The following is a 7484-nucleotide window of genomic DNA, read 5'->3' on the forward strand; positions in this document are numbered from 1 at the left end:
CAGTTTTTCTCTTTTGTACCTGAAGATAAAGGTCCATACCCGAAATGTGAATATGTGCTGGACTGCAGTCAGTTTGAACCGCGAGGTGGACGGTTCAAGCACATCAGCTGCTTCTTGGAAACCCTATGTAGGGTTGCTGTAGGTGATAACTAACTCTATGGCACTTAACAACAACTCTCCGGAGCTAACCAGGGCCTTGAAATATAGTGTCTCTCATTGTTCTAGAATAGAAATAAACTAATAAAAAACATTAACTGCTCTTCTCCAATAATGTTGTTGTTCTTTGAAACTAAAAATTATCCTTTCATTTCTACTGGAATGATGATCTTTTATTTTTACTGCCTGACATACAAATGTTCATCTACTTTTTCATGTAATGGGGTCTTTGGAGTCCAAGATTTGAATTCTTGCTATGAGCCTTATGGCACTATTTCCCTAGGCTTTAGTCTCATTTTCAAAATGTGGTCAATCTGACTGACCTCACATGGTAGTTTTGAGGAGTAAATAAAGTAATATATAGAAACCACTCAGTACATATGGTAGGTATTCAATATATTTTGTTTTCTTTCCTTCAAGCTGCTTTAAATCCTTTTGGAAAGAAGGCAAGAGTAAAAGAGAAAAGTCGTTTATTTTATCATAATTACAAAAATAAATTAAAATATACTCTATAGAAAACCTTGGTCTACTATTGTAATAAAAAATAAAGTTAAACCCAAAGAATAGTCCTTGCTTTGAAGGCACTTTTAAGCTAAGAGAAAGGTCTTGGAACATAGTTTAGAACCTTAAAAATCACGTTTTCCTGCTCAAGATCCTATCAGCAGTGGTTCCACTTACCAATATCAAAGTCCCCCTTCCCTCCCTGCAACTGAGAGGAAGCAATTTGAAGCAAACTGTTAGTATACACAAGAAATCCCATGAAAACCCAGAAGGCATGACAAATCTAATGTATCCATTGACTTTTGACCTCTAACACATCTTGACATGTTTCACACCATTCAAACATTATTTCTTTAAAAGATTTCTGTTACTTTTATTAGATCCAACATGTCTCAGTAGCAAAGGGGAAACTGGCTCAAAGTTTGCTGTAGCAGGTGAAGATTTTTGAAGAAACAGAGTAAAGCGTAGAGAGACCAAAGGAAGTAGTGGGTCATATAGAGAAGCCAGCGGAGGGTGATAGATTAAGATCTCTGCCCCTAAAACTTTGTAGACTGTGGTTAGGACCAAGGAAAAAAGTGGACATAAGAATGTCACTGAGGGTAAATATAAACACGAGTATATAGAATGATTTTTAAAAAATCATAAAATCAACTATTTGCAATTGTTTTTCTATAATTATATACCATAGGTCTAAGAAACAATATCCTTTAAGATTTCTCTAAAATGGAGATGATTACCTACCTAGAGCAGAGAGCTGGATCATATCTTTTTAAGGAATCATCCAGGTTTTAGATGGTTATAAAGGAAAGGCTGTAAGAGTAACAAGTGATAAACAGCTTCTTTACTGGTTGTTTAAACCATTATGTATCAGGCTAGAATACTGAAAGGACTTTACTCAAGAGTTGAGAAGGGCTAGAGGCTGAATATAGACGAGTTTTCTTTTTTTTTAAAAAAACTGAATATAGATTTTAAGAGGCTAGAATTAGGTGTCTGGCCATCATGATCATATTGGTTAACCTCCAACAGGAAACTAGGCTTTTCAGCCTGAAGGGTTACTACCCAGAGATCTTTATGCCTAGTTTGAAACAGAACATGACAAGCTAACTGAAGTGTGGGGATACGGGTGGGATGGACAGCAGGGCCATGGGGCACCTACCCTGCCATCATCTTGATGAAAGCAGCCATTCTTATTTGGAAACTAGAGTTAATCTAGAGCTATTCTATTCCTACAACAAACATGGCCATTGCCACTCACAGTGGACAGCCAGGGGAACTGCACATAAAGGTTAAGTAACAGGAGTCCTAGTGTGGTGCTGTGGGTTAATGTGTCAGACTGTAAAGCCGTTTGAACTGCAAGGTCAATGGTTCAAGCTTATCAGCTGCTCCTTGGAAACCCTATATAGGGTTGCTATGGGTTGTTAACCGACTCAACAGCACTTAACAACAACAACAACAACAACAAGAGTATAACAGAAAAACAGCCTGATCTGAGTTGAAGACATGACTAATTCCAAACAATAGTAAATTAAAAAATGGTTTATTATGTTTTTAGCTTAATAATTAACCATATGCTGTCAGAATATGTCCTACTCTGTATCCAGATGACGTCTGGCTTTACCTAAGACTCCCTTGCTTATGATGAGATAAAGGATGAAAGCCCCTGCCTACTGGACCAAAGGAATCTAAGGCATACCAGGTTCCCACTGCAGACTAAATCCAAGTCCAAAACAGAAGTACCCGAGGATGCCATCCTTGAGTGTAGTTTAGTGTCCGTACCCCACTAGACTATGAACTTCCTCCTTATTCATTTTTATATTCCTAGTGCCTAGGACTTTGTTAAATACCTGATGGAAAAGGTACTTAATAAACATGTGAATTAAGTTATTTCTCTTCTCCAAACATGCATGTTGGAGAGGCAATGAAATACTAAAATCTGTGGCTGTCAAGTCTTCCTGGTAATAAATCATGCATGGGGGAAAAGTCACAGGAATTTGGCATTAGCACTCACATTAATTTCTTGGCGGAATCAGGTATAACTTGTGTGGCATATGGTTAGTGAAGAAAAACCTTATGGGATAGCATTCCCTCATACCACAAATAAGTAAACATGAATTGTGAGTCTTAACAGTTCTCAAGAAATTAGCTGTCTTTGACTTTAAGGGGTATTTTAGCAATACTAAGGATTCAAAGCAAAAAATATCTAGAGTACAGGTGGAACCTAAAATATGATCAAAATGGGGAACTCCTATTAAAATAATTAGGAATGATTATTAAGGAAAAAATTCTGAAGTGGGAACCTTAAACTTGGCATAAGATAGTGTTAATACTTAACAGTTCTTTTGGCATAGCTCCTTAGTTTTACAATGGAAGAAGTAAGAGCTAAGAGATTAAATTATCCACTCAAGATTACATACGGGGTCTTCAAAAAGTTCATGAATAAGGTTATTATGAAAAAATTGTGCATGGATTACAAAATATTTTTTGCACTTAAATAAACTCAAATGGTAATATCTCTGATGCTTTATAAAAAGTTTATGACGTGCCCAGTGAAGGAGACTTCCTGCGGAGCCTCTGCAATATATAAGACTATAGGTGGAAGCCTGAACCACATCCAGATCTCCAGAGATGGGAAATTCCCACTTGAAAGGACAAGCAGACCAGCCTGGAATGGCTAGAAGAACAGAAGATACTTTTTGAAAGAAAGACAGGAAAAATATAAAACAACATAGGCAGATCGACTGTTACTATAAGAACAAGCAACTTGCTTGCCCAGGAAACATCAAGGCAAGTGGTTGGGTCCCCTCAGTGCAAACCCCCTTCCAAGACTAAGACTCAATGGGAATACACGCTCTGATTGGTGACCACGCTCGACACCGATAAGAGGAAGTGAGGGAAAAACAGCAATGAAGTGGTGAGCTAAGCCCTACAATGTTCAATAGACTTCTATAAACCTGGGTGAAGATCTGGTTGACCAGCAGTGTGGCAAGACCTGGGGACTCTTGGGCCCAGAGTCAGTGACACAGCCATAGAGGACTAGAGTGGAGAGTGAAGTATCCAGCTGATAAGAAGAGAGGGCATATGCATAAGAACACCCACACTTGCAGATAATACCCACTTATCCTGGCTTCAGTGACTGGATGATCAGAGCTCAACCAGAAGTAAAAAGAAGAGGGAAAAAAAAAAAAAAAGTATTCTCATACAATTTGATGAACTTGACCTACATCTATGGAAGCAGTAGCTCAAAAGAGGGAACAAGTCCTTACAGCAAGAATCATTCCCACACCCTCCACACACAGAGTAGACAGGGATGGGCAACTTGGACATTGGCTACCCAAAATGGGGGGCGGGGGGCTACAAAGGCAAGAAGTGACTGGCTTACAAACATTCAAGAGGGAACCTAGATCCAGAGGGCATGGAGGAAGGTAGAATCTCTAGTGAGTAGTATTCAATCTGTCTAGCCGGGGTTGATGCAATGAAATGCAGACGGTTCTCTTGTGATACAATATTGAATAATTGTTATCAGGACTGATTGTGAGGGTTGGAAATGTAAAGGTAGATGTTTTATAGCAAGGAGGGGAGTGATTAACTTTTCTGTCTAGGAGCGGAGGTACCTAGGACCATCAAGGGAGAAGAGCAGAGAGCGGGACCCTACCCAGAGAAGCAGTGATGCCTGAAATGGAGGCAGAGATGATGACATGGAGCGATGGAGCAGCTGGAGACTTTAGATCCAGAAAGGGAGACCGACTGTGTGCTGAAGGCCTGGGGAGGTACGGGGGGGAAGGATTGCAGGGTATACCCTTTGGTTGATTGATGATGCATGGAGGGGATTGTAACCATGGCAATGAGACGATAGAATGAATGTAAAACTAATGTTCTCCCATGTAAACTATCACATAATTCATAATAAAACATTTAAGAAAAAAAAAAAAAGTTTATGGACGATAATGTCCGAAAGAAACTAGTAGTTTACAAATGGAGAAGTTGTTTTGAATGGGCGAGAGGATGTAGAAGATGAAGCCAGGTGTTGAAGAAGCCCAGAGTGGCAGACCATGCAGATCAATTTGCGAGGAAATGATGATTATCAGTAGAAACAACAGCTAACACCAGAGACATCACAACTGGTTCAGCTTACAAAAATCTGACTGAAAAATTAAAGTTGAGCAAACTCTCTGCTCCATGGGTGCCAAAACTGTTGCACTCAGATCAGCTGCAGACAAGAACAGAGTTTTAAATGGATAAGCAAAATCAAGATCTTGAAGAATTTTTTCAAAGAGTTGTAACATCAAACATGGCTTTACCAGTATGACCCTAAGTAAAAGCATAATCACCCAGAGATAAAAGTTGTCTAGTCAAAGCAAAAGTGGAGCAGGCAAGAGTAAAAGTCATGGCAAGTTTCTTAAGATGCTCACAAGAATAGTTTCTGCTTCTAGACTTTGTGGAGGGACAAGAATATCAGCTTATTATGAAAGTATCTGAGAAAGCCAAAGCCTTAGGCAAAAATGCCCAGGAAAGAGAGCTTTCCCAGAGAAACCTCCTCCACCAGGACAATTCTCCTGCTCATTCATTTCTCTCATCACACAAGGGCAATTAGGTGAGAGTTTCAATGGGAAATCATGAGGCATCCATCTTACAGTCCTGATTTGGCTCCTGCCTTTTTGTTTCTTAGTTTCAAAAAGTCTTTAAAGGGCATCTATTTTTCTTCAGTTAATAATATAAAAATGACTGCACTAACATGCTTAAATTCCCAGGACCCTCAGTTCATTAGGGATGGACCAAATTGCAAGTATCATTGCTTGCAAAGATATCTTGAACTTGATGGAGTTTATGTTGACCAATAAAGTTTATATTTTTAATTTTTATCTTTAAATTCCATTTTTCTATGAACTTTCTGAAGTCCACTCACACTACCGGTTTCAGCACAGAAATACTCAAACACTGGTCTTCTGATTCCCAAACCACAATGTTTATGACAAAAGATGGGATGAGAGGCACTGGTTTGCAGAGTGGGGAACTCAGATAAGGAACATTAGCACCCAGGAGCTTGTTGTTGTTAAGTGCCATGTAGTCAGTTCTGACGCACAGCGACCTTATATAGGGTTTCAGAGGAGCTGCTAGTGAGCTTCAACCACTGACCCTGTGCTTCAAACCAACTTTACAGTCCAGGGTATTAAACAGCAGTGCCACACCAGGGAGCTTTTTCCCAAGCCCTATCCCTGGGGTCCTGGTGTGGCACTGTAGGATACTTACTGGACTGCTGACCACAAGGCTGGTGGTTCAAACCCACCCCAGACACTCCTTAGAAACCCTATAGAAAGTCACTATGAACCAGAAGCAATTTGATGGTACTTAACAACAATCCCAAGGAGCTCTGGTACATAGTGGTTACGAATCGGGCTGCGAACCTCAGGGTCAGCAGTTCAAAACTACCAGCTGTTCGACGGGAGAAAGATGAGACTTTCTGCTCTCATAACGATTTATAGCCTCAGAAACCCAGTATAGGGTCGCTATGAGTCGGAACTGACTCCACGGCACCTAACAACAAGAACAACAATCCCAGACCTATTATCATAAACTCTGGCAACAAGCTACAATGTATTAGGGTTTTAACAAGGCCAAGGAGCTCTGGTGGCACAGCAGCTAATTGTTCAGAATCGACATTTTTAACAAGCTCTACATTTGAACGAGTCCTGGTGTGGCGCTGTGTGCTAATGAATCAGACTGCAAGACCGTTTGAACTACAAGGTCGGTGGTTCAAGCTCACCATTTGCTCTTGGAAGCCCTTATACAGGGTCGCTATGGGTTGGAATTGACTTGATGGCACTTGGCACTTAACAACATTCTTAAGTATACATAAGAATCACCTGGAGAATCTGTTAAAGTGTAGATTCTCATTCAGTATATCTGGTGTGAAAATGCAAATTCTTGGCAGGTAATTAATTGAACTGGATAAATGGATTTTTTGAAGCTCTAGTTCAAACTCACTAGCTTCTCTACTGGAGAAAGATGTGGCCTTCCCTTCCCTAGATTTATAGCCTTGGAAACTATGGGGGCAGCTCTAATCTGTCACATCGGGTCACTAGGAGGTGGAACCGACTCAGAAGCAACAGGGTTTGCAGGCTAGAGGCCATTAAAAGCAGAAAGAGTATATATATATATATAATTGTACAAAAAAGAAAACAATGTTGTAAACCTGTAACTTACCTCATCTGTATAGTTTGTAATGCCCAAAGAGTTCCTCACGTGGTAGTAAACTTTGCTGTGCCCTTGAAATGATTGTTTATGGCAATACAGTATACAAAATGCAAAAAACGTGTACAGCTGGAGAAGAAAGGGGAAAAGATCATGAATCCCACGTGTTTGGCCCTGAAAAATAAAAAAAAAATTTCATCCTCCCTCCAACTCAGTCTCCCTTTATTCTACATAGTAATAGAAGTTATTCAACACTAGCCACAAACACCGACTGAACTATCACACCCTTCACTAGCAAGTCTCCCACCTTACTACCTTATGAAAGTGGCTTTCTGAATCAAGGGGTCTGGGGCAGCTTGGCAGAGAGGTTGGGAGGAGGGTGGAGACTACAATAAGTTCTTCTACATGAGCTGCCTGAGTGTCACTTGCAGAGTGAGGACCCAGGAAAAGCAACACTCCTAAGCCTAGCCTTTAAGTGACAGCCTGGATGTGACATTGTTTCCAGACCCAAGGTGGTACAAGAGATGGGTCTCAGAGCCTCACTTTTGGTACAGGAACCAAGGAAGCCGAGGTAAAGAGCTCAGTATCTGAGAACATACACCACCCAAAAAAATGGAAGTTGGACTAACACATAGCAT

The sequence above is a fragment of the Chrysochloris asiatica genome, unplaced genomic scaffold, assembly GCF_000296735.1.
Source record: "Chrysochloris asiatica unplaced genomic scaffold, ChrAsi1.0 scaffold00008, whole genome shotgun sequence".
NCBI lineage: Eukaryota > Metazoa > Chordata > Mammalia > Afrosoricida > Chrysochloridae > Chrysochloris > Chrysochloris asiatica.